A 23793-nucleotide genomic window follows, 5' to 3' on the forward strand; every position below is an offset into this window, starting at 1 on the left:
TTAGCAGAGATTCAGGTGTTAGAGAAACACATTCAGGTTTCTTTCCCAGAGAATTTCGAGACCATTCTTGGCCATTTGGATGTTATTTTTGTGGGCCCTGATTAATGCACCCAGAAAAATGTAGCCCCATGCAATATTTATCAGTGGCTCTGGGTCTAAGCAGATCGAGGTTTATCAAAGTCTCCCACACATGGAGTCATGAAGCTCTGTCTTGCCCTCTTCAACTTACTTAGACTCGACCGGCTCCTTCAGAAATGCCTGGGACACCAGACTCGGCACTATTTCAAACACAGTTTGTGGGCTTTGGTTGAAAAATAAATTTTAGACGTAAACAGTTTTCTGAAGAAAATGAATTCCCTAATTAAGAAAATAGCATTTTTACTTTATTTTTGTTAGTATTTTATTTAAAGTTTTTATTTATTAATTTGACAGCGAGAGAGAGAGAGAGAGTGCACAAGCAGAGGGAGAGGGAGAAGCAGACTCTCTGCTGAGCAGAGAGCCTGATGTGAGGCTCGATCCCAGGACCCTGGGATCATATTCTGAGCTGAAGACAGATACGTAACCAACTGAACCCACCAAGATACCCCAAGAAAATATCATTTTTTAAAATGTAAGTATAGACTCAGAGATCTTAAAAAGGTCTTAAAAGTTAAAGTCAGGTTATTGTTTTTTTTTTCTTATGAAGTATATTGGCTGAAGGACTGCTAAATTGGCATATGGTTAAATTAAAAAAAAAAAGAAAGCTATACTCCATCTAGCTAGAACATCATGAAGGCTTGGTGATCACAGTTTCCTATTTTGTTTTTGTTTTGTTGTTGTTGCTGTTGTCATTGTTGTTGTTTTCTCCCCCTTGTAAGAAACCTGGCAAAATATTACCAGGCTCTTAGATATTTAAAAATAGCACAGAAGCTTTTGGAGCAGGTTCCTTTCTGTAGTTTCAAAAGGCAACATCTTTGTGCGTTTTTTTCTCCCTTTCAGATCTTTTTTGATCCGAACAGTTCCATTAGATGTCCGTACATGGAGGATGCTGGGGGCAGAGCTCATAGCACTACCCATCCCAGGACTTCCCAGCGGGACCCCCTCACCAAGGAAATGAATAATAAAGAAGGAATGAGTATAATCTCTGCATCTCACAGGACAGCCTGGCTGTCACAGAGGCTGCATCTAAGTTCTGAATCATCTCCTTGAGTGCTAGAGTCACAACAGAAGAAAAGCATGAGCCATAAAATTCAGTGAAAATTGCCCATTCATTGTTTTCCATGAGAGTAAACTGGACGTAGGAAATAACATAGAGTTAACCAGCTGTGTGTCTATGGGTTGTTTACTGAACCTCTCTGAACTTCTACCTTTCCATCTATGAAGCAGAATTAATAGGACATACCTAACTGCTGCTGTGAACAAAACTATACAGTGTGGTTCGTGGACCACAGCATCACCAGGGAGTCTGTTAGAAATGCAGGATCTGGACACCTGGGTGGCTCAGTGCGTTAAGCACCTGCCTTCAGCTCAGGTCATGAGCTTGGGGTCCTAGGATTGAGTCCAGCATCAGGCCCCTTGCTCAGTGAGGAGGCTACTTTTCCCTCCATCTGTCGCTCCCCCTGCTTGTGCTCTCCCTCTCTCTCTGACAAATAAAATCTTGAAAAGAAAAGAAAAGAAATGCAGCATCTCAGGCCCCACCCCAGACCACCTGAGTCATAACATCTGGGGGTGGGGCTTCGTAATCTGTTTTAACAAGCCCTCTAGGAGATTCTGATGCACACTGCAGTTTGAGTAACAGTGAATATGACTGACAGTAGATTCTAATGGTTAAGAATGGTTTAAGGCATAAACAATGAATCTTGGAACACTGAAAAAAATACAATACAATACAATACAATAATGGTTTAAGGAGTGAGGTTGCAGTGTTTCAAATGTTGACTCTACTACTTACTTTCTGTGTGAGCTCAGACAAGATGTTTGGGCTCTCTGAGCCTTATTTTCCTCATGACAGAAATGATGGCTATTGTAAGAATTAAATGAGATAATACAGGTAAAATAGCAGAAAGCCTGAAACTCAGGGCTCAACAGATGGTATCATAGATACTTAAATACAGAAAAGAACAAAGCCAGTGTTATACCACTGAACCAGGAGATCATGAGTGAATATTTTTTTTCTTTATTTCTAAACTTCTCTTACATGTTTATTTTCTGCAATTGCCATGAATTGCTTTCATAAGCAGAAGAAGAACCATAAAATGATTTGTGTTGAAGGAAGACAAACATTAACAACTGAAGTAGATGAGGTATTGGGTTTGGCTAAGGAATATTTCATGGGTTGTTATGTACACATACCCAGACCCTTATCTGTACAGCCAAGCATAACTTTTACTGGCTTCTGAACATACATGTGTGAGTTTGATCATTCCCATGCAATCAGTTAGGAAGAACATTTTAGACCTCATTACCCATAGGCATGGGCTCAAGATAGACTACAATGAGCTGTCCTCCATCCCTCTTTGTATGCATGCAACCATTAGGTAAACAAACCAGACAAGCCCAGCAGATCACAACATAGACCATCATGCGATAAGCCAACTTAGCTAAGGCCACTCTAGACCAAGAAGTTCCCAGTTGACTCACCCGCTGAGCACAGAGTGAGCTCAACCAAGACTAAAAAAAGGAGCCCCACTGAACTCAGCCCAAACTGCTGTCTTGTAGAATCAAGAGTTAAATAAATGAATGATGTCTGAAGCTACTATATTTGGGGATTATTTGTTACCCAGGGAAAGCTAACCAAAATACCGGGTATATCTCAAGAGTTTGCTACAGTGTCATCATCCATACCCAGCAGTCAAAGTTCTTTCCACTCTTTTATGTTAGGAGTTTTACAGGCAGTTGAACGAGCAGTATGAGTAAGTAGCAGGTGGCAAGTAGAGCAGAAATAAAGCATGCTTGGAAGGCAAGTCAGTAATGGAAGGTGCTGTCTTCACATCCTTTAATGAAAGAAAATAGGCCAAGAGGAAAGAAAAAGAAGACTGACTTAATATAAATTTTTCATATGGCATATCAGGAACAACCGGTAATTCTATTCTTAGCTTTTTCCTCTATTGAAGCTGAAATTTATTATCAGGGTAATGTCTATCTTGGTCTGAAAAAGAATACTGAAGTCGTGGCCAGGACAGGAAGAATGTAGTTGGCAAAATAAAATGTTGTCATCCCCTTTCATCGCAGGAAGCTAAAATAAAAAAGTCAATGCAGGGCTGGACCCAAATGTCACCACCAATCTGCCCAAGTGATTCTTGGTGACACATCTTTACTGATCTGCTGATGGCTGACAATTAATGAATCCTCAGGAGCAGCAATCTGGGCAGAAGTAGGGTGTTCTCTGAAGCTTTAGGGAGAAAGAAAATCCTTGCCTTAGCTGTTGAAATACTGCCTAGTGTTTTCTAGCTTTTGGGTCACAGATTTTAATTAGACGAATTAATCCATCTTGAGTACCTAGAAGCACCACAGTTGACACACAGTTGACTCACTGTGTGCCAGGCAGCGTCTAACCTCTCTGTGTGTGCTAATCCTTACAACAACCCTATTATCCTCACTCCTATTTTACACATAAAGAAACAGGAACAGAGAGATTAATTAGCTTCCCCTTTCATCCAAGGCCAGAGTGCCCACCATTAACCAGATCGCGACCAGATAGCAGCACAGTGCAGGAAAGCTGCAGAGGTTTGATAAACACTGTGTTTGACTTAGCACAGAAGCCCTAATAGGGATGCTGTGCCTGGGGGCGGGTGAACCTCATAGCACATCCATTCTTTCTGGATTTCAAAGGGACACTGAAACTCTTTACAGTTTAAAAGGTGGCAATTTAGTAGATTTGTCTGGAAAGTGACTTATCCCCCACAAGCAAGCAGTTTTCATTTGGGTTCTGAGTGTAGATGATGACAGAAGTACCCCCTATACACACCCATCACGGTTAAGGTAGCTTGCCTCTATTCTTTCTTCTCTGTAAAGTGTTTTAACCAAACATCAACATTTCCTGGGCTCGGCATCTTTCAGTCTTTATTGATAAGGAGTATCTCGCAAGTGCAGTTTTCTCTCCTTCTCAATAAATGGGTCAGCCCCCTTTAACTCCTCCCGTCTTCGACTCCCAGCCCACATACCCTTACAGACATGCACAGAACATGCATGCCTATCATTCTTTCTTTTGCTCTAAACCAGGAAAATTCAATGTGAGACTGTTCTTTAAAGTATAATGGCCAAGAATCCATTCAGAATCCAGCAAAACCACCAGAATTCTGAGTTTTCCCTGCAGGCTTCAGACAGAAATGGAACCAACATATTCAAGCATAAAATGAATTCCAAATTGCTCCACTAAATAACACCAGAGCAGGAGAGTGCTCTTTACCTGGGCTGAAGGACATGCTGCTTTGAAGTCTTAGATGTCAGTAAAGATACGTTTAAAATTTCAACCATGATGTGAATGAACGTACTTTTATTCCTTGCCAATTTTGGAAGCAGGAAGTCAATTTTATATGGGGATAAGATGGAACAAAAGAAGAGACATAGCTTGTGATTTACATGTACTCCTGAGATTTCAAATATAGATACAGCTTCAAATATGGAAAATATAAGCAAGCCATAGTACCTTCTCATAAATTTAATTATAAATCCATTTAAAAGAACATATTGAGGGGCACCTGGGTGGCTCAGTGGGTTAAAGCCTCTGCCCTCAGCTCAGGTCATGATCCCAGGTTCCTGGGTTTGAGCCCTGAATCAGGCTCTCTACTTAGCAGGGATCCTGCTTCCCTTCCTCTCTCTCTGCCTGCCCCTCTGCCCATTTGTGATCTCTATCAAATAAATAAATAAAATCTTTTTTAAAAATAAAAAGTAAATAAAAGCACATATTGAGGGACACTTGGGTGGCTTTATTGGTTAAGTGTCTCAGGCTCTTGAGGTCAAGCCCCATGTGGGGCTCTGTGCTCAGCAGGGAGTCTGCTTGAGATTCTCTCTCTCTCCACCTCTCTGCTCCCTCTGCCCCCTCCCACCCCACGCTCAGGATGCACACTTTTTCTCTTAAAAAAAAAAAAAAGACCAAAACATTAATGTGTGGAATTTTTTTGTGTGTATATATGTAAAAGATAAGATGGCATTCTTGTCACCATTTCGGGTGCAAGAATATGGGTCTGGGACATACCCAGGGTGAGGACTTAAATGCAATACTTCGAAATCCAGAGAAACAGCCTTTTTTTTTAGACTCAAAGATTCAAATGAATATTCGTCTTCCCGGAACACATTTTGATAGCTCATCTAAGTTCCCCCAATCAGGAATTTCCTTTGCATTACTAAACTCTCGACATAAAAATGAAGTAGGGTGGGTTGATTTCCTTAAGTGTAGAAGACAAAGCATAGGGGGATGTGGTCTGAACGGTCCAGATTCTTTGATGCCAACCATCAGTTCCAGTTACTGAAAGAGATGTCCTGCGCACTCTGATCTCCCTAAAATCAAAGACATGCCAGATTTCCCCATTAAAGAAGAAATCAAGAGAGGTAAGAGAGGAGACTTCTTAGGGAAAGGATGTCTAACATCAGCTGGTTTTGGGGGAGAATCAATGTTCCTTAATCTTTCCAAACACCTCCACTCTCCTTCCCTTACCCCACCCCCACTTGCCTGGTATGTCCCGACTGAAGATTTCACAGATATTTTCCCTGACTGGGCTCCCTTCCCTAATGCAGCCAAACCCCCCCACCCACCCTTTTAAGCAGCATCACTACACTCACTCATACACTACACTCAACATACTTATTGTAGCATCTGGTTGTGGTTACCAACATGGACCTGAGAGTCAGACTGTCTCAATTCAAATCCTGGCTCTGCTACTCACTCTCCATGTGTCTCAGTTAGCCAAGCTCCTTCACCTCACTGAGCCTCATTTTATCAGTAAAATGAGTACATAAAAATACTCATTTTATCAGTAAAATGGGGATAATAATAGTTGTTACCTCATAGGATTTTTATGAAGACGAAGTGAGGCAATATTTATGAAAATGATCAGTACGATGCCTCGTGTATGGTAAGTATTAAAGAAGTGTTCATTTAAGAGGTAAACATCCCAGAATGAGTTGTGTAATATCTCCCTCTCACATGTAAGTTTCAACATAGTGTTTCACGGCACTGAGGTGCACTAGATATCTCATTCACAAGGCTGGAGTGGGGAAGGTATTACTAGTATTATTACTACTGTCAATAGTTAACACTTATCAAATGCTTGCTCTATGTCCAGCACTACAGTCAGAACTATATGGGTTATCTAATTCATCTTTGCAATAACTCTTAGAAATAGATACTCCATTGACACCTGTTTGTCAGATGAGAAAACTGAGGCTCAGTAGGGACTAATCACCTGCCCAAGGTAATAAGGCCAGGAAGTACTGGCTCATTCATAGGGAGTTGGAGGAGTATGCCAAGTTCTGGATCATTTGAGAAAGTTCGCACAGTAATGATTGGGAACCAAGCCAAGAGATCAGGACAGTATGGTGGCCATGAAAATGTGCCCTTTAGATTTTTGCCTGGAGGTAGGGCTTGATTACCACCTCCTCCCACCCCACACACATAAACACATAAACCTTGATGTTGGACTAGACTCAGTGACAGGTTTCCAAAGATTAGAATAAGAGAAGGGAAAAAAGACTAACTTGAGAGTACAGTCACCTGGCAAACGCTATCCTGGGTGAATAATGAATTTTAACATCACCCTTGACATCATATGGATTTGCTAAATGTGAGATGATGGGTGGGGCACTTTACTTCTGCCATATTCTTCCCCAAAACCCACAACCCCAGTCTAATAATGAGAAGAAGAAACAAACCCAGATTGGATGACATTCTGTGGGTACCTGGCCAATTCTTCTCAAGACTATCAAGGTCATGAAGAACAAAGAAAGATGGAGAAACTATCACAGGAAGGAAACGGGGAGACACAACTAAATGCAGTGTGGTACCTGGACTGGACTCCAGAATAGGAAGAGAACATTAATAGAAAACCTGGTGGAATCCATCTAAAATCTGGAGTTCGCTTAATGTCAATTTTCTAGTTGTGACAAAAGGTACCATGACAACGGCAGGTGTTAACAGTGGGAGAAACTGGATGAAGAGTATTCCTTCGTCAGGGGAGAGGTATGCCATCTTCACAACTTTCCTGCAAATCTAAAACTATTCCAAAACAAAAAGTTTATTTAAAACTTCCCCCAGAAGTTGTGATTTGATCGGTTTAGGATATGGCCTGGCTTTGGAACTTTTATAAGATCTTAAGCAATTCTGATGTGCAGATAAGTTTTGGAAACTCCTGGTCTACATTCTTAAGAGCTACACAGTTGAGCACTGAAAGCAGTTTTTAAGTAATGCCATGTCAAGGTGGTCCCACTCCCGAGCTACTGGCACTTTCCTGTGATCATAGTGCAGGGGTTCCTCCTAGACCTATACTCCTTGTGAACAGGCCACATCTACTCTCAGAAGCAGATTTAGATCTCTCTGGTGGGAGACTCTGGGGGTACTGGGTAGGTGGGCCTACTCCTAATCTTCTTCTACATTAGCTAAATGGATATTTAGGTGTAACCTTTGTAGAACCAAACTAAAATGGAGTTACTTATGTCAAGGACAAAATGGAGCTGGTTAACACAGATGAGTTAAGGAAACTTAACCTGACCTTACAGGAATTAACAGTTCTTCTCAGAAATCAGCAGAGGATCTAGCCAATCCCCCAAATTCCGAGTCTGTTCATGCCATCTCCGGACTCATTGTTCCCCTGACTCAGCTCCCCAGGTAAACTAGACCACGAGGCAACCAATCAGCTGAAAAAGCCAAACAGCTTCTGTATTTATCCCATAAAAATCCCTCAGTGTGTGGGGAACTTGGAACTCGCTGTTCCCACAGCCTTGGGTTTCCTGGCTTGCAGGTCACAAGCCTTTGAGATTCGCTCATCTCTCTGCTTTGTTTTATTCTGTATGCAGCTTGGTTTTTGACACTTTCCAGCATGGGCTGAATTTATTCCTGAGAAGCTGGGTGAATGGAACACCAGTAAATCAATTCGTATTTTAAATGCATAGTGGGAGCTGACTGTTTAAAGGTTTTTTGAAGAGAACCTGTGGGTAACGAGAGCTTCCTTCTGTAACAGGTCTCCCATGTTAGCTCAACTCATTTATTTTGGAAAATTTGGGCTCTAAAGTTTTCTTGCAGCGAATGCTTCATGGCCTGGTTATCCCCCCCTCCCCTCCCCACAGTCCACTGGGGGAAGTCATGGCTGCAGGAGACACCTGCCCAGATCCTTGTTACCCCTACCAGCAGGGGCACCAGACCCCCAGATGTGCAAATACCTGCCTGGCTCCTGCCTCAGGACTTTGCATCAACCTTTGGAAATACTCTCCCCACCATCATGGATCCCTCCTCCTCTGCAGCTTAGCTGCCATCTCCTCGGAGGGGCCTTCCCACCTTACCCGATTTTAACCTCCTGCCTCGCATGTGACAAACACGTGGTGGATGACAGAGGAAAGAAGGGAGGTCGGATGGCTGCTAATGAGAAGCCATCTGGTTCAACCCACCACAGGCCCATTGGGGCTCTGGAGGCATTGCCAGGTCGCCTGTAGGTCACTGAACAGAGAGACCACCCCTGGCCCTGACTGTAGGCCCCTCCCCCCGCCAGCCTGCCCCTGGAGACCCGTCCCAGGCCCTGACTTTCTGGACAAGGCCTCCACCACTCTTTCTGGCTCAAAGCAGCCCAGCTTTTGCAGGGTTCAGAATGCCGAGGACCCCACAGGCACGCTGACCTCCCGTGAATGGGGTGGGCAGGCCCAGACCTCTTGTTTGGCCCTATGGAAGCTCAGCAAGGCTGCGGGACATCCCTAGAACCCCCAGCGGCTGCTTCGCACAGGCGTTTCCATAGCTCACGCCGGGGACACCCCCCGCCGCAAGCCTGCCGTGATTGCTGGCTCCACAGAGCGATTGGAGCCATTGGCATCACTCTCCAGGACGCTGACAGTGAACACTGAAAGTCAAATCCTCTAGAGCCCCCTGCCTGCTTTTCCAGGGCTCTGCGAGCCTCGCCTCTTCTGGAGCGATGATTGTGGATGGAGGCAATCAAGGTCAGGAAAGTGCACGCAGGCCCTAACTCAGGCCAGCAGGCAGGTCTGCAAACATCAAAATTACCCGGTTCAAAAAAACGAGGCCCGGCCGCTGAGAAACGGTCGTTTGGGAGGCCCCTGACTGTGCATCCAGGTGCCATCTGGAGTAGGAGCATGTGGCTGACTGATGGAAGAAGAACAGGGCTTCCCCCTGGCGTGGAGGGCGGAATTCTAAGATGGCTTTCGCAATTCCTACTCGCGCCACACAGACTCTGCGTGGAAACTCCTCCCATTGATGTGGGTGGCTTCTGTGAATAGGACGGGATGTCACTCTGTAACCAGGTTAGGTAATATGGAGAAGGTAAAGGAATTCTGCATGTGTGATCAAGGTTCCCAAACAGTTGACTTTGAGATCACTGGTGGGCCTGGCCTGATCAGGTGAAAGCCCTCCCAAGAGGGCTTGGCGGGCCTTCTAACGAAATCCTTCTAAGGATATCCTGCGGCTGACCTGGAAAAGGTAAATTGCAATGTGGTGAGAGATCCTGCGGGGGGACCAGGTGGTGAGGACCTGAGAAGGATTCCAGCCTGACAGCCAGCCAGGAAACCAGGCCCTGGGTCCTACCAGGCAAGGAACTGAATTCCACCAACAACCTGAATGAGCTTGGAAGCGGACCTCAGGCTCCTGATGAGAACGCAGCTCTGGCAGCTTGTGAGAATCTGAGCAGAGAGCCCAACCATGTCGTGCCCACAATCATGACCAGTGGAAACTGTGAGATAATAAATGCTGCTTGAAGCCTCTGGGTTTGCTGTCATATGACACAGCAGGAAATAAGAAATGCTTCTGGGGGCGCCTGGGTGGCTCAGCGGGTTAAGGCGCTGCCTTCCGCTCAGGTCATGATCTCAGGGTCCTGGGATTGAGTCCCGCATCGGCTCTCTGCTCAGCGGGAAGCCTGCTTCCTCCTCTCTCTCTCTGCCTACTTGTAATCTCTCTCTGTCAAATAAATAAATAAAATCTTTAAAAAAAGAAATGCTTCTTGGGTTCCAGAAAGGCCTCTGTGCATTCCTGGTATAGTCTCCTGATATCAGAGGGCTTCTACCCCCTCCTATCTCCCTCTCTTGCTCCACTTAGGGAAGCCTTGTGGGTGTTGTGGTATAGGGTGGGGGTCTAGTTAACAGGTGTTAATTTAACAAAGCCACTAGAGTATCTTTACTTGTTAGTGAGGGTTTTGGGGTTGAAGGCTTCCCAATATTTCTTCCAGGTTGACCGTCCCTGATTCTGCGACGTAACCCCCACACGGGGGCACAGAGTTGGCACAGCACACCATGCATTCCAAAGGGCCTAGTGAGTTGCGGCCCAAGATGGGGTTCAAAACTACCCTAAATGCCAAAGGCCCCTATTTTTCCTTCTCTGCTAAAACACTTTGGATTTTTAAATGGTCATTTAAAAATGATCTATTTGGGGGCAACTTGGTAACTCAGTCCATTATATGTCTGCCTCCCGATTTCGGCTCAGGTCCTGATCTCAGGGTGGTGAGATCGAGCCTCACATCAGGCTCTGTGCTGAGCATGGAGCCTGCATGGGATTCTCTCTCCTTCTCCCTCTGTCCCCCCCACCCACCTGCTCATGCTCTTCTCTCAAAAAATAAAAAAAAATTAAAATTAAAAATTAAAATGGTCTATTTGGATCCATGGTATACAATTTGCACTCACAGGTCTACAACAAGCCATTTTCCATCACAGACCTCAGCCCCATTCTTTCACTTCTTGTAGTTTCAACTTTATCTTCTGGTTGGTTCTAGGAGAGGTGGGCAGAATGGGCTGCTCCCCGGTACTGGCCCCTGAGCACCAGAGATAGTACTGGCGCTGATGCTCTAGGATATTGTTTTTCGAAAAGATCGTATGTGTTTCATGAAGTCAGACATACTCTCTCCGAAATGGTGCCGTGCAGCATTGTTTTGCACCCCACCTGCCCCCTTTATGTTCCTTTGCCACCTGGAGGCTGAAGCTCTGTGTTTACTGCAGAGTGTCCTCCCCAAGACAGCAAAAGCTGCCGCCTTCCTCCCACTCCCCTGCTGGCAGGCTGGAATTAATTATTCCCTCTCTTGGTCACACCTCATGCCATTCTATTTTTAAAATATTAACAACAGTAAATTGGGACTTGCATTTTGGTCCGATGCTCAAAAACAAGCCATTTGCTGCCTGTTTGCATGGAGTCCCCGGGGTGAAAACTGAAATCAGCCCTCAAGTCACGAGATGTCAAAAAGAGATGGTTCCCTGATTCCTTCAGCAGGATATCGGAAACAGCAGGACCTGCCAAAGTGCCGACACGTGCTGGTTGAAGGAGAACAGATCACGGGTGGATGTAAGTTGGGGGTTGTTTAAAGACCTAGAGAGTCAAAGACGTAATGAGGTTGGAGAAAGCGGTCACCATGGCCAGGGTCAGGGGGTCTGGAGGATGGGAATGACAGCCCCCTGCCCTGAGAGAGGGTTTGCAACACCAAAGAGGTTGGAGGTAATTCCCTGGAACCAGCTTGAGAACTAGAGATGAAAGAACAGGACAGACAAAGAAGAGAGAGGGGAGAGATTCTGGAAGATGGTGGCACAGCAGCTGGGTGGGGTTGAGGCTTCTCTCAAATGAGGAGAATCATACCCTGACCTAATTGGGTGGTGGTTTACCATGGAATGGAGTTGAGACTTGAAGGTGGACCAGGATGGGGATCTTGGCTCTGCCATTTTCAGGCTGAGGGACTAGAGGTAATTTATTAACCTCACTGAACCTCACTTTCCTCATCTGTAGAATGAAACCAATAATCCCTCCTTGCAGTTTGTTGTGACAAGCAAATGAGATGATGTTCCCCCAAACCTTAGCTTACTGCCTAGCCTATGGGTGTGAGTGAATGGTACCCAGTAGGAGCCCAATGAATATGTGTTAAATAAACACAGGACTAAATCATCAATGCACCAAAGCTCAAGACAGGTGTTGTGATGCTTGAGGTATCTGGAGGTGACAGTTGACACAGTGGTACCAGCCATTCTTAATGCCCCACCTGTATCTCCTTGGCCCCCACCTTTCCTGTACATTCCGAGGGTTACTCAAGCTATGACTCCCTACGATGGGGATTTCTCCAGTCTCAGGTTAGGCTGGGCTTCCCACAGGGCTGGAGGCAAGTTAACAGCCCTTAGCCAATGAAGGATGGGAGTGCTTCACAAATACTCGATTCCTGGCCTTTCAGATGAAGCATTCTGGGACTGAGGCCCAGCAGGTGGTAACCTGCCCATACCCACCTCTGCGCTGACTGCCTCCTCATTCTCTTACTTCCCTGCTCACCTACCAGCCTCCCCTAGGATCGCCTCTCGAATACGATATGCGTACTAACACTCTTCAGAGTCTGCTTCTGGGAGGACCCAACGTGAGATAGCACTCTGACTCAAGAATTTAGAAACCTTTAAGTTGTGCGTGTGTGGTAGGAGAGCTCAGTAAAGATGTGGGTGCAGGATCTAAAAGAGAGAACAATTCTTCTGCTCGGGGTCTGAGCTTCAGGAGTCTGCCGTCTGATATGTGAAGTGAGCTGAGAAAATGTACAGCAGGACTCAGAATGCTCTTTGAAGTGTGGGACTAGACAGCTGGGTGAGTCAGACATCCCCTGCTCATCTACGGAATAACTAAGACGAGGGCTCCGGTGGGACCTGCTGGGAGGCCCAGCGCAGGTGCCTGGCTGGTTTTCCATGATGCAGCAGCACAGTTGAAAAGCCTTCAGGGTTTTTTCCACTGCCTCCTCCCTTGGGTTCCCATTTTCAAAGTGCTCATTGGGCAGAGGACGGGCTGAGAATTGTTTCTACCGTTATGGGGAGCTCTTGCAATTAGAGCAGAAAGAAGAGTTTGCTTAAACAGGGGAGGGCTTCTGGAAGGAAAGGAAAAAACAAAAACAAAAAAACAAAACAAAAACCTTTCAAATACAACTGCCCTCACCAAGGCCAGCCCAGGCAAAATTTCAGATAAAGAAATGTTGGGCACCTGGGTGGTTCAGTTGTTAAACGTCTGCCTTTGGCTCAGGTCATGATCCCAGAGTTCTGGGATTGAGCCCTGCATCGGGCTCCCTGCTCTGCAGGGAGTCTGCTTCTACCTCTCCTACTCGCCCTGCTTGTGTTTCCTCCCTCACTGTGTCTCTCTCTGTCAAATAAATAAATAAAATCTTTAAAAAAGAAAGAAAGAAACGTCATCACCAAACAATAAGAAGGTGATATTTTTTTTCCAGTCTGAATCCAGAAAGGCTTACTCATCCTCAATGTTCAGAGGAGAAAATTTTCCTTTTGCCTACCTCGTGAATTTACCGGACATCTGGGGCTGTGGTTGTTTGCTCAACTTGGAGAGATGTAGCAAGATGTTCCAGGTGCCTTCTTGACCCAAGGATATCTAAAACTTACGCCCAGGGGCTCTAAGTTTGGCAGGTTAATAATAAACCATGCCTAAATTCCCTGATTTTAGTGGCATTTGGTGGGAGTTGTCGAGCCCCAGGATGGACAGGCAGAGCCTGGTGCCTATCCTGTGGTAGATGGAGGGCTTTCCTCTGTCTAATGCTCCCAAGTTTGCCGGGAGCTGTGGTAGATAATTTTGCAAAAATGGTTGTTAGAACTCCCCTCTCGGTGTCTGTAGTTTCTCCCATACTGACTCTGTGCTTGGCCATGAGACTTTCTTTGGCCAATGGGACAATAGCAAATGTGACCTAAACAGACTTGAAAAGTGCTTCCATATTGGTGCTCACCCTTTCTGTTTTCAGATGATGAGAGATATGTGGTCTAGTTACCTGCCACTCAAGCCCACACCCAGTACCAACCTCCAGGAACCTCCAGGCAGTACCAATTCATGGAATTGAGGATGTTACAGACCGACAAGACCCCAGAAATCTACCAGCTGACTGAAGAAGCACCTGGCTAACCCAGAGGCCCAAGAACAATAAGAAATTGCTGTTTTAGGTTTGGAGATAATTTGTTACACAGCAAAAAATAACTGCTTTGGGGAACCCTAGGTATCGCCTGTGCCCACATGACATGTAGATCAACCCTTCTTTCCTCTCCATTGGCTTACTCCCACCCCCACACTGGGAGTATTGGAGGGGGTCCTGAACCCTGATGTGGTTCTCGAACCCAGTAGAAATCTCAGATGTCTTCTAGGATTATGCCATGGTTGTTACAGATATCTCAAAATATATATTCTCATCACCACTTGAAATTGTGGTTGTTGTTAGACTCTCCACCAAATATTGCTATTTTATATTGTACTTTTTAAAAGATCATGTATTACTATATCACAAATTATAAAAAAAATTTTAGTAATTGTATTTCAATACAACTTGTTTCTTAGGAGATCTTACATATTCTATTTTATACATTAAAACAATGTCATTCTGCAAAGGGATTCATAGCTGTCCCCAGATTGCCAGCAGGGTCAGTGGGAAAAGCAAAAAGCTAACTGTATTCAGATTTTTAAAAAGTAAAAAAATTGGTTGGTCTATTTAGTGCAATTTATTTGCCCCATCTTAGCTCTCAAAATATTGATTTAACTTATGAAGACATCTTGAGGGAAGAACTGTGGCAAAAGAATTTTGCCACAATTTGCCAAGAAACTTCTTGTATTTGGTTCTGGCAGGTCACAGAACCACCAAAAATGCCATAACTTTGGCAGGCCGCAGAAGAAACTCAAATGTCTCTAGGATAGAGGAAGATAACAGAACCAAGTGGACAACAAGGTATAAAAAGTTTTATAGTGTTAGGCTCTATGGCAAATTGGAGGGCACATATGCTGCCTTAAGGCATTCATTTTTTAAGATATCTGCAAATCCAGCACTGGGCAAGTAAAGTAAGTTTTGGGGTCACATTAAGCCTAAGGCCACTAGTTCACCATCCATGAATTAGGAACAGAACTGGACATCTGGCTAATCTTCATCCTTGAGCTGGCCCTGCCTTTGACTAATTTGACTGCCTTCTTCAGGGCAGTCAGATTCTTCTTCTTCTTCTTTTTTTTTTTTTTTTTTAAGATTTTATTTATTTATTTTACGGAGATCATAAGTAGTCAGAGAGGCAGGCGCAGAGAGAGAGGGGGGTGGGAAACAAGCTCCCTGCTGAGCAGAGAGCCCATGTGGGGCTCTATCCCAGGATCCTGAGATCATAACCTGAGCCAAAGGCAGAGGCTTTACCACTGAGCCACCCAGGTGCCCCCAGGGCAGTCAGATTCTTAGGCCCCAGTCTTCAGATCTGAAAAATGGTTATTTTTTTGTTTTCTTTTACCATCTTTCCTGCCAGAGATGCCATGAAGTTTTAAAAATTAGGTCATAGCAGGAGAAACAATTTGGAAAAAAGAAGCAAGTGTCACTAAACACTTACAGGGTGAATTAAGACAGGTGTTTGGTAAGTGACCTGATAAAAATTATGTCTGTGTATATAGGACATATAATATGACTTACTATGTCTGCCAAGAAACTGGTTCTTCCCCCAATCAAATCATGTGGTTCCAGCCTCCAAGTCCTATTTTCCTTAACGCTTCACATTCACAGCTGAGGGGTGTAGGTGAGCACTTGCCCCGAGCTGGATCAACCAGGGTCTTTCCCCAAGATTTCTGAACATGGGGTACAGGAAACAAATGGCAGTGCCTTTTCCATAGTGGATGTGTAGGAAGAACAAATTGGGAGCCACGTTTCTGGTACGTGGAAGGAGGAACTGGGTTTTTCAAAGAGAAAGCAGAATCAGTACTCAGAAGGAATCCAGGACAGGAGGGAAAAGCGTGAACCTCCATAGTAAACCTCTGCTTTTCCCATGGTTTGGCTCTTCAACATTTACTTGCATTCTCTGAGCCAGTCAATCCCCATTTTTGCCCAAACCACTTATATTTGGGTTTTTGTTATATGCAAAACCAAAAAGACATAAGCCATACAGCCATCCTTTTCAGGAAGCTCTGCCTGGCAGCTGAGGATCATAAGAATGTTCCTTCCTTGCTTTTATAGACGTTGGGTCACCATCCGAGGCTGAAGGCCTCAGAGGGTAACAACAGACTGAGAGATTTCCAGCCTGGAGTGTGGCCCCGTGCTGGAGAGAAAACGTGAAAAGAGGTGAAGGCAGAAGTGGCAAGGCAGGCCAGGGCAGCGGAAGCAGCACTCAACCGTGAGCCGACAGCCCTGGCTGCAAACACTTAAGCTGCGACTCTGGTAAGTCATTTATCTCTGGGCCTGGTCATGTGTCATTTTTAAAAATGCCATTTGTGAAGTCTGCCCCAGCAACCCCAATGTGTGATTCTACACAGAAAAGAAGGGCAATGAGAGCCAGCAGGATCCTTTCCTTCCTCAAGGGCAGTTGGAGCTGGGGTCCAGAGCAGAAAATAAGAAACTGCAGGGATGTATGAAAAGCGGTCATGTCGCCTCCTTGTACCTGTGACAGTTTATGGAGGAGACCAAAAGAGGAATGGGAATTCCTCCATGGGAATGGCTGTATCGTTTGCACAGTGGGTACATTTTCCTCTCTGGTATCCTTCAGGCTGGAGCAGCAGAAAGAAGAAAGGGGCTCTCTAGTCATCTGGTGCAATTTTACATTTTGAGAGGTTTTGGGGGGCAGATTCTAGGAGCAAGAGATTGAGCCATTGTTGTAGGGGGAGAAAAGCAGAAAAAAGAGCCCTGCATCTCCCACCTAAGACTCTTGTCCTCAGTAAGTAGAGACTTCTAGCCAGTGGCCCAGGATAGCTCCTCTCTAAGTTCCTGGTCACAGCTTTTGTGAGGCAGAGACAGTGAAAATACCTCATCCTCATCGGACCCTGTTTAAGATGAATGTGAACCCTTGAGGAGCTCCTAGATCGCTAGCACGTTAGTTCTCAAACTTGAGCCTGCCTCAGAATCACCTGGAGGGGATGAAAACACAGACTCCAGCCCTCCCCACTGCACTGGAGTTTCCGATTGTGTAGGTGTGGAGTGGGGCCTCAGAACAGCATTTCTAACAGCCTCTCCGGTGACGATGATGATGATGATGCTGGTCCAAAGACTCTCGCCTAAGAACCAGTGTCCTAATGTAATGGGTCACTGATTGTGGAGGGTCAGTAATACTGCACTTAGGATCTTAAGTTCAAAGTTTTCTCTCGTATTAGCCAGGTGGAAGAAAGAGGAACTTTTCTGATGTTCAAAGACTCATCAATTCCTACTTTGTCCCTTAAAATGGGAACCTCCTCTCTTTGGGAAGACCAGTACAGGGAAGAGACCTTCTACCACCCCCTCCAATCCTTTTCTTATTTGCCCCAGCTCAAGTACTCTGTGAGATAGGAAATGGGCAGTGAGAAATCAGAGCTCAGGATGGCTCCCAACTTTCTCTCTCCCAACTTGGTTTTTTCTCTCAGATTTGTCTGCTCCAAGCTACAAACTTCCTGAGAAAGATTCTGTGCTTTGGGAAGGATGGATGGAGAAGGAAGGTAGGACCTTAGGTTTCTAGATGTTCTGATTACACATATCTCTGCAGCCCTTTCTCCCTTAGTGGGTCCCAGTGTAGACTTGGAGCAGAACTCATCTGATTCCAGCTACTGGTCCTAACCATTTTTTTCCCTAGTCAGGCTAAAACAGAAAGCCTGATATTTGGATCACTAACCCCAGTTAATGTATCCACTGGTTCATGGAGAGGGGACGGGCAGCACTTAGCACCTTGAAAGGACCTTTATCAAACAGTATCCTCTCTAAGTATAGAAAATAACACCCACCACGTAGAAGATTGCTGTACAAATTAAGTATAATACTAGCTACATTAGGGAGTGCCTGGGTGGCTCATTTGGTTAACTGTCAGACCCTTGATTGTGGCTCAGGTCGTGATTTCAGGGTCCCAGGATCTAGCCTCTTGTGAGGCTCTGTGTTCAGCGCTGAGTGTGCTTGAGATTCTCTCTCTCCGCCCCTCCCCCTACTTGCACATATGCTCTCTCTCTCTCTCTCTAAAATAAACACATAAAATATTAAAAAAAAAAACTAGCTACTAGTATACTAGACCATCCTATACTTGTAGTATACTAGTAGTATACCAGTATAATAGACTAAAATATAGTAACTAGTACATAGTAGATGCTCAAAAGACAATGTGAGTTTCAAAAATTTTCCCCAAAATCTCTCCTATCCTCAAGGTCTAGATGCACAGGACTGCTCCCAAAAGCAGAATCTGAGGTCATGGCCATAGGCAGGGTTGCTTTGGGGGATCTGGAACTCGGAAGAAAAATCATTCTGTGAATGCGACATAGCAGCATCCATTTTGCAGATCATGTAACACACCTATGCAGGTTTTATATTTATTGGCTTATGAATAAAACTAAAGCTTTTGACAATGAGGTGAGATAGGCCGGAATCTTGTGCCCAAGGCCGCCTCCAAGAAAACATCTGTGTTTGCACCTCTCTGCTTGCGTATTGTATACACATACAAAACACACACGCACGCACACAATATTTAGTAAGGAATCCAACCCTCCCTGACAAAAAAACCTCACACAAAGCTGAATACAAGATGAAGCCAACAGATGTAGCTTCGGTAACGATTCACAAAATAGCTTACAGCAAATTTCTTTTTCTCAAGCTAAAGAAGAGCAGGAAATTTTGCATACCATCTCTTTTTAACTCATTAAGAGCCTTAAGTCCCCAGGCACCAAGCAAAAGGGGACCAGTGTTTAAACCATAACTGAGCCTCTTGTATCTCCAAACGCTATCCAGAGACTCACAAGTCCACTCCATAAGCAGAAATGCTCTTCAAAGGCATTTTTAAAAATCCTCCCCCAAGTAGAAAAACCAGACTGTTGACACATTTTCCCATTTTATCATGCATGCTGTGCAAACTAAGATATAATGATACCAAGACCTATGTCTTTAAGCAAACTCAACATTATAAAGAGGAAAAGATGCATACGGTCTTCACATCATCTGCAGTAAAGAACACTGAAAATCTGGCATGGCAAATGATGGCTACTAGAGCATGGTAATAACAGCTTCCTCCTCGATTGCAGAGTGATGGAAGGAATAGATCTTGACAAGCATTAGCTCCTTTAAGTCTCATGACAACCACGTGACATACGTAAGGCAGCTATTGCTTGCTTTTTATAGACGTGAAAATTGAGGCTCAATTCAGGTTACATAAATTGGTCCGGGTCCTATAATTGCAGTGGCAGAAATGGGCCAAGTATGCAGCCATTTCTCTCAATGCAGTGCTCAAGGAGCTTGCTGGATACTTTGTTTCTCCTGGTTCCCCATACTACCATATCTCACCTGACTTTCTAGCCCAGAGGACTGAGTTTTTTTGGATTTTGCTGACTCATGTTCTACATGTCCAGAGCATGCTTTCTGGTAGATCTCAACGGATTGTATGCAACTGATGGGGAAAATTCATAGTTGGGAAAAAACACAGGCTTTGCAGTCAGAGATGAGAATTTTAAGCCCTTTTAAGGTTGCCATAGAGATTCAATGAGAAAATGTATGCGAATGGTCTAGTGTACCATACCACAGTCATTCCATAAGTTAGTTAGCTTTTTCTTATGTTCGTCAAGTGGTAGACTTGTTTGCAGCTGGAGAAAGTAGGGTGCAGGGTAACTGACCCATGGTTTTAGACTTGTTTCATGAGAAGGGCTGGGGAAAAAGAAATGCAAAATCCAGTCCTTAGCTGGTAACAGCTTTTTTTTTTTTTTTTTTTTTTAAAGATAAATGGGAGTGATTTACCACATCATGCCTCAGTTTATTTTTCTCTCCTAGGCAAGAGAACACTGGATGTTTGAAAGGAAAAGTTAGCATTTGCTGGGAAGCCAACTCAACCATGCCGCCATTCTAACAGAGAAGCAGCAAATACGTAAACCAGAAAATTAAAGTTGGCTGAAGAACCACTCTCTCAGTGACTATGATATGTGTGGACAGCAGAATCAAAAACATCTTTTTCATCTTAGTAAAAAGTAAAGAATTTTAGCTATGTATTTTATATATGTCAAATAGCTTGGCTCTGTATGTAATTTGACTTAAATCACTCATAGGCAATGGCTTTTCATCCCTGAATACAAACCTGCTTTTGGCCTCACTTTCCTTGAGAATCACCTGAGTCTTCATTAGCATTTTAACCCCTGACTTATAGGTGATAAAAGAGCAGGTCAGAAAAAAGAAATCATTGGCAAAAGTTTGGCAGCTAGTTGAGGTGAACACAAGAACTTCGTTGGCACCAAACTTCATTCCAACAGTTAGGGTGAATATGCATTCCTGAGTTGTTCTGATCATAACATTTGGTTAATAAAAGGAGGAATTACTTACAGTAGTAGAATTCTTTTTTCTGCAAAGGGGTGGTTGGTAATCCCATTCACTCATTCATGTCCTGTATACCTGGTGTGTGACAGGCACTGTTACCAAGGATTCAAAAATGGTTAAACATATTGCCCTTGCTCTCAAAGATTTTATAGTCTGTTAAGGAAGAAAAATGCATATGCAATTACAAAGCTATGTGAGAAATCATATAAGGGAGATGGGAGCATTGCTCATTGGGAAGAAAAGGTACATTTCTAAAGGCAAGAGTTGGGAGCCTAATACATACTTCTACTTGATCCTGAATCTTTGAAACCTTGTTTCATGACAGGAAGTTCCCAGAGGAGGTAAGTGGATTGGCTTGGGAATTACTGTCATCAAAAAATGCTGCTCTTTCTCTCAGTCACCCTATTCTTACATTGTTCCATGACCTTTACAGTCAGGGCTAGATTTTCTGACTGAGGAGGTACCATGTTCTTCAAAGCTTGACCTGTTTCCCCCATGACTGGTGGGAAGGATCTATAAAGATAGGTGCCAAAAGACTGGGATATATGCACTTAAAGGAAATGTTAGTGATATCTTAGTTGATTGCCATGTCCATAGAGACAAATTTATGTAAGGGTATATCTTAGACATTTACTGAATTCCTTGATGACTGAGGGTGTTAATACATATTCTGTTTATGATGTAGCAATCCCTCTATGGATACTGACCACTCAGTAGAAACCTTCAATCAATTGCGCATGTTGAATAGAGAACCAAGTTCTTTTCTAAGTTGGGTTAATAATCTTAGATTTAAAAAGGGATCCTATGTGAAACACGTCTTCTAAAATAATAACATGTCAAAAGGGCATGCCCAGAAAAATGCAATGAAGGCAGAAACGTGCATGCTTTATTTACTGCTCTATCTTCGGTAATCAGTACAGTGTTTTCTGGCACATGACAGATGCTCAATAAATATTTGTTGAATTAATTAATTAATGAAAAGTGCCATGATGACGGCTGATTTAAGTTTGAGGAATACTAGGGAGAGTCATCTTAGAATTGGAAAAATTGGGTATGTTCAGCAATTTCCCTGGCCTAAATCAGGAATGCTATCTTGATTTCTAGTGTTACAGTGAGTTTACAAGGATTTTCCAATAAAATAAAAAATTCACTTGACAGGACTATTGCATAGTCTTCCTAGCAGACACATGAGCATGTATGTCCCTCTAATTTCTGTTTATCAATGGATAAGTCACGGTCTGATTTACTTGGAGCTGTCAGACGGATCTGGGACTAACTGCAGAGAAATTCAAGAAATGCATGGCTTAGCAACTTTTCAGTCATTACTTTTTTGAAATTGTACAAAAGATGAATATAAAGAAAGGAAATCAGCAATTTGGTCTGAGAGTCCCCATCGCAAAGGAATTCTGTCCAACTTGCAGAATTCTCAGAACTACACAAATGGATTTGTCTGAAATAGGAGCAGGGCCAGAGTGCAGTGCAAATCTGGCCTCAGGGGGGCACCTCTGAGGCTTTCATTTTCAGAAGTGCTGACGACCAAAGAACAGAAGCCACTGGCTCAAGCCTGCAGGCATGAAGAGTCATCTCCCAAGTTCAAAACCTGTGACTGGTGGGATTTGGTTATAGGAAGCGATGGAGAAGTGATGAGACCAGGTGGTCATTTTGTAGAACCTACCATTTTAGTGGGAATAGAATCTTGTTCTTCAAGTATAAAATGGACTGTTTTGGAGGATGGAGGAGGGGAGGGAGCCGAAAGCACAAACACGAGACACGAGAGCATTAACCATCTCTGGGTACTAGGAACCAAATCAGGTCAACAACAACAAAAACCCCAAAGCAGGAGAAAAGATTAGTGAGTCGTTTGAGTTCCCACTTCACAGGAAACACAATTTGGCTTCCTTTACTAGCTAAGAGGATCATGTGTATTTTTCCACGACCACGGAAAGCCCATCCATAAAGCCAGTGCTGCTGTCATACAGCGTCAATCTGGTAATGACACTGTCATTTACTTTCAATTTCTCTAGAGTGATCACTGAGCATTTAAAAGGAAACACGAACCCTTCCACAGGATTGTCCCCCATCTCTTTTAGGGGATACAGATCTGTTCTTATCATCAGTTAAATTGCTGCCGAGGCTAACCTCTGAGAGACAGCAGTGAAGAAATCAGTTAAGATTTCCTCTTGTCATGCCATGCTTTACTCTGGTAAAACATTGCAGGAGGAATGGGATTTTAGCAACAGGGGGAAAACACAGCTTTTCGGGAGCATGGGACTTCAATTCACACGTGACTGAGTTTAATTAATAAACATTGTACTGCCAGCTGCTAGCCTCTGAACTATAAATCTCAGAGGCTTTAAGGCTTCACCTTTTCTTTGTCCCTTGACCTTTAAGGTTTTTTTTTTTTTTAAAGATTTTATGTATTTATTTGACAGACAGTGATGACAAGTAGGCAGAGAGGCAGGCAGAGAGAGAGGAGGAGGCAGGCTCCCTGCCCAGCAGAGAGCCCCATGCAGGGCTTGATCCCAGGACCCTGAGATCATGACCCTGAGATCATGACCGGAGCCAAAGGCAGAGGCTTTAACCCACGGAGCCACCCAGGCGCCCTCTTAAAGCTTTTTTAAATGTTATTTTCCCTCTCCACCCTTAACCCATCCATCAAACTTGATTAGTTTTTGAACTAGCTACTAATATTACGTGATTCAAATCACATGGAATTGTTATGGTTTAAGTACTTAAGAGCTCACAGATTCTAGGAAAGTGTTTTCCTTTTTTCCAAGTGGCAGAGGAAGAAAGAGGAGAAATGAAGCAATAGTAGCTAATAAACTGCTTTAGGTCTAGAAAGGGATAAAAAGAAAAACAGCAACCGCCAGTTAATTAGGCTGGGAAAAGAATTATAAAAAGTTTAGGCAGGTTGTAGGAAACAGTCTGTGCCAGAGAACAATAAATCTGATTGAGAAGGGTGAAAGGTCCCCAAAACACTGATGGCTCAGATCAGGGCCTTGAGGAAAAAGCCAGGATTTCTGAAGTCTGACCATAAGACTTCAGAAAGATGATGCGAAAGAAATTCCTGGGAGGGGGGAAAAGAGAAAGAGAGAGGGGGAATGAGAAATTGAAGAGGAGGGAGACTGGATGTAAATTAATCTCATAATGGGGGTGGGAGTCAGGTCAGGTACTGAAGCAATGTTAAGGCAGGGCCTGCTGAGATCAACAGGTCACTGGAACCAGACCTACTATCCAGAGTTTGCAGCACCAATTTCATTAACTTCTGAATAGTACAGATATTGGAAAATATTAGTCCAGATCTGCCATTCTATAGATAAACAAACTGAGTTCAATGGTGGTTGAGTGACTTATGTAAAGATAGGGGGACTCCCAAACAGGAAATTACAAGCAGATGCTTCAGGGCTAGAACTGGGTC

The 23793-nt window shown here is 43.9% G+C and overlaps 1 protein-coding gene across 3 annotated transcripts in view; it reads right to left on the reverse strand.

Annotated features, from left to right (window-relative positions):
- The window catches only part of SNAP25 (synaptosome associated protein 25), an 84218-nt gene that overhangs the window by 54977 nt on the left and 5448 nt on the right, over nt 1-23793 (reverse strand). The window contains exon 2 of one of the 3 annotated variants that reach the window (XM_059406545.1): nt 20382-20450. The exons of the other annotated variants lie outside the window; for them this stretch is intronic. The gene's annotated coding sequence lies outside the window, so the exon portion shown is untranslated. The remainder of the gene's footprint in view (nt 1-20381; nt 20451-23793) is intronic. 3 annotated transcript variants of the gene reach the window in all.

This window comes from Mustela nigripes, chromosome 7 (genome assembly GCF_022355385.1).
Source record: "Mustela nigripes isolate SB6536 chromosome 7, MUSNIG.SB6536, whole genome shotgun sequence".
Taxonomy (NCBI): Eukaryota; Metazoa; Chordata; class Mammalia; order Carnivora; family Mustelidae; genus Mustela; species Mustela nigripes.